Source organism: Canis lupus, unplaced genomic scaffold (genome assembly GCF_011100685.1).
Source record: "Canis lupus familiaris isolate Mischka breed German Shepherd unplaced genomic scaffold, alternate assembly UU_Cfam_GSD_1.0 chrUn_S559H721, whole genome shotgun sequence".
NCBI classification, from domain to species: domain Eukaryota; kingdom Metazoa; phylum Chordata; class Mammalia; order Carnivora; family Canidae; genus Canis; species Canis lupus.
In genome coordinates this window covers 20,678-24,862 of record NW_023331498.1, presented here as the reverse complement: position 1 = coordinate 24,862, position 4,185 = coordinate 20,678, and the positions used below count along the sequence as shown (strand labels likewise).

General features: G+C 59.6%; 1 long non-coding RNA gene across 1 annotated transcript; it reads left to right on the top strand.

The window, feature by feature from the left end:
• Window positions 1–895: 895 nt before the first annotated feature.
• On the top strand, window positions 896–2,152 carry LOC119879288. The gene is made up of 3 exons (XR_005387429.1): window positions 896–1,201; window positions 1,581–1,736; window positions 1,858–2,152. It is a non-coding gene; the product is annotated as an uncharacterized LOC119879288 (long non-coding RNA).
• The last annotated feature ends 2,033 nt before the right edge of the window (window positions 2,153–4,185 follow it).

Sequence of the window (4,185 nt, the reverse complement as noted above, 5' to 3'; positions counted from 1 at the left end):
TACGTCCCGAGACGCGGGGGGAGGCAGGCACAGGAGGCACCGGGCAGGTTAGCAGCCAGGATCGGATCTGCACTGTTCTCCCGAACTTCAGGAGCAGCCCGGGTGTAGGGTGCGCGATGTGAGTGACCCAAGCCCCAGCGTTACGTCAGCATCACTGGGGTCACGTCACTGTCTACACGGGATGACCTCTCGGACAGAGGGGAGGCGGAGTTTTGGCATTGGGACAGGACCATAGAACAGCTCAGTCCCCAGCTGTCTCTGCAGAGCAGGGTCATGTGCATCCTGTTCTGCGACTCATTTTGGCTCACTCATACACTCCTGCACGCACTCGCATGCACATGCTCACATGCACCCACTCACCACTCATGCATATGCTCACGTGTATGCACATTCCTGTACGCACACTCACACACGCAATGTTCTTGCACATGTGCACTCACCTGAACACACATGCACATGCTCACACCCACTCACCACTCATGCATATGCTCACGTGCATGCACATTCCTGTGCACACACACACACAACGTTCTCGCAGATGTGCACTCACCTGTTCACACGTGCACATGCTCACATGCACCCACGCACCATTCATGCATATGCTCACATGCATGCATATACCTGTGCACACACTCACACACGCAACATTCTTGCACATGTGCACTCACCTGTACACATGCACATGCTCACATGCACCACTCACCAATCATACATATGCTCACGTGCATGCACATACCTGTGCACACACACAATGCTCTCACACATGGGTACACACTCACCCACATCCACGTGTACATGCTTGCATGCACATGCTTACATGCATGCACACAATGCATGCAGTCACATGCTTGCACACACATGCTTACCTGCATGTGCTCACACGCATATCCTCACACACCCAAATGCACACTCGTGCACATGCTCATATGTATGCACTTGTGCACATGTTCACACATGCACACACAGATGCACACATGCACAAGCTCTCACATGTGCATGTGCACACACATTCATGAACACAAACTCGCACTCAGGAGCTCACACTCACATACACATGCTTTCACACACGCAGGTGCCGATGTTCAACGCTGGTGATTCAAACCAGAAGAGACCTCCACGCCTGTTTGGAGGAGACACCTGGTATTTCCTTCATGGGAAGCAAGCGCCAAATGGAAAAGAGTTTTGCCCTCAGCTTTGACAGGTAATCCCGCTTCTGGGAGTTTATTTGAGGAGAAAGTGAAAGTGAGAGGAAACGTTTCTGTAGGAGGAAGTTCTCACAAGTGTGAATTGTAGGAATAGAATTCAACGATGTAAATGCCCATCAACAGATGGGTGTGCAAAGACACTGTGTCACACTGGCCATGCATGCTGTGCAGTCAGTGACATTATCCTTTAAAGCAGGCTTTAATATGTGAAAATTCTACATGCTACATAAAATTTTTGAAAAGCAGGAAAAACACAAAACTGGTAACTATGGTTATCTCTGGGTGGAAGTATCATTGGCAACTTAAATGTTCCTTAGATTTTTTTTTTGCTTTATTTTCTATTCTTATAATCAGAAGGATATGTGCATTTTCCAGACGTGCATCCTGCCCCGTGGCTCGTCCAGCCCCAGCCCCAAGACATTCTGGGAGCCCCGAGAACTGCACGGGGCCCGTTGGTGCAGAAACAGCACTCCTCATCTCCCCACGCCGTCCCTCCTGCATGTGGACAGGCTCCCGTCACCCTGGCTCCAGGTACCACCTGTTGCCGTTGCCCTTGGCATAGGACTGACACTCACTAGTCACCCAGTAACAAGCTGGCAGCGTGGCTGCCACTCCCCTGAGACCAGTAACCACCTCTCATTTATCTTTGCAGTTCCCATCAGGCCTGGCAAGTCACCTGGACGCTAATGAAGCTCCACACACATCCACACAGTTTGATTTGATTTCAATTAGTTCAGTATTTATCATCCACCAAGAAAAAGCTGATCAAACTGTCTGAGCTCTGCAGGCGTGAGTCTGAGCTGTGTCTCACTTGCCGGTAGAGGCCCGGCCGCAGAAAGCAAATAACTCAGTGCGTCTTGCCGGGCAGCCACCGTTGTCCACACACCCTGGGGTCTGCCCAGGTGTCCACCTGCACAGCGAGGACCCGGAGGGAGCCGGGAGCTGAGGCAGGGCCTTCTGGGGGTGGGGGGGAGCTTGGCGGTTGGCTGCACTTGGCCTGGTTCATCGCACTGGGATTTGATGGGGAAGGACGCGGGCAGGGAGCAAGGACACGGGCCAGCATGGGGGACAGGGAAGGGCCGGAGAGTGGCGGGCCATGGGACGCCCTCAGGGACCCTGCAAGGAGACCCAAACTGTGTCCCGGGTGGGGAGGGTGATGCTGGAGCCCCGCTGCAGCTGGGTGGGCAGGCGAGGGATTTAATGAGCACCAGAGTAGACCCTCGGTGCCTCGAGAAGCCAGGTTTTCCTGCCGCAGTGTGGAGGAAGATTCTAGAACACAAACGCTGTGAGGGCAGAGATGTTTGTGTGCTTCACCAATCTGTGCCCCTAGGGTGGGCAATAGGAGGCACCCATTAAGGTCTGTTGAACGCAAAACAGAGCAAGCACTGGAACGAGATGGCTGGCGGCTCCTTCTGGTGCCGGGGACAGGGGACAGGGGTCATCTGCTTCCGAGGCCCAGTCACTGGCTGCCGCAGCTCTGGGCATCGCTGCGGGAGGAGGGGCCCTGCCTGCCGCCCAGGGGCCTGGGGTCACCTGGGAAGCGGGCCCAGAAGCACCCAATGGGGGCAGACCCTACCGGCTGGCGGGGGAGCATCGCCCTTCTGTCCTGCGTCACGGCTTTCTAAGATCCTGAGAACGTGGAAGCCTGTGTCATCGAGGACTGCTGGCTGGGGGATAGCGGGCCTCTGAGGAGAGGTCAAGAGCCAGGACACGCCGAGCCCCACAGGAGACGAGGTGGCCCCGGTGTCACTGAGCCCCCAGGCCCCCTGCTTTGCTCCACAGGCTGCACGGCTGCGGCAGGCGCGGCCCAGTGGGGTGTGAGCAGACTCCTGCGGGGGGCCGGGCCCCCCTCTGACCCCCCTAGAGGTGGGCGGGGGCGGGGGTCAGCGCAGGACAGGCCCGGCCGAGCCCACCACCGTCTTGCCGCGCAGCCCGGGGATGAAGAGCGTCTCCACGGCTTTAGAAGGTTGAAGAGAATCCACAGAGAAGACTGCTTCCTGGAGCGTGAGCACCGCGTGGGATGCGGATCCCGTGAACCTGAACCAAGTTTTATTGGCGCAGAGACGCGGGGGCCTTGGCGCTCGCCGCTGACTTCCGGCTGTGGCGCAGTGGCAAGTGGTGACAGGAGCGTGTGGCTCTCGGAGCAGGAGCCACTCGCCCCCAGCCCTTCGGGGTCTGCAGGCGCTGCCCGCGGCGGGGAGCAAGGGCTGCACACCAGCACCCCCGCTCAGGGCCGAGGCTGGCTGTCCGCGCGCTGGGGACGTCCTCTGAGGCCCCAGAGGTCCTGTCCCGGCGGGAGAGCAGCAGGTCGCGGGCCACACGCTCATTAGCCCCGCTGCCCAGGGAGCCTCATGCCCCCAGGCCTCCCGCACCGTGTACCCCGCACGCAGTAAATGCACGTGTACCCGGACCAGTGGACGGTCCCCGTAGGCCCCGTGCTGGGGGTGGTCAGAGGGAGCCAAGCCGGGGTGACCAGGTGGGGGAGCAGGCTGTGGAAGCCAGAAGGAGCTCCCCGAGGTGCCCCAGGGCCCAGGTCGGGTGGGGGCGGGCAGGCTGGCGGGCGGCCCTGGGCAGGTGGGGACAGGGACAGCTCTGAGCTGGGAAGGAACTAGCACATCTGGCCTGGGTTGGCTGCGTGGGGGCAAGGGGCACGGCCCGGTGTCCACAGGCCCGCAATGGGCTGGAGGCCAATAGGCAACATCTCCCAGCGGCCAGATGGGAGGAAGCACATCCAAGCTGGGGCCTGGGCGGCGGCAGGGAGCCCGCGGGGCATCTTGTGTCCGAAGCAGAGCTGCGGGGGGCAGCACCAGCCTGGGCCCGAGGCCCTGGAGGGGTGAGGAGGGGCTGCTGGGCCCTGCAGCCACCACCTCCCCTGCCACCTCCACCACTCCCACCTGCCTCTGGGTTGCACGACCGCCCCGGGAAGTGCCTGAGGTCGGGGGAGCACCTTCCCCACCACCCACGCAGTCCTGGAGCCTCT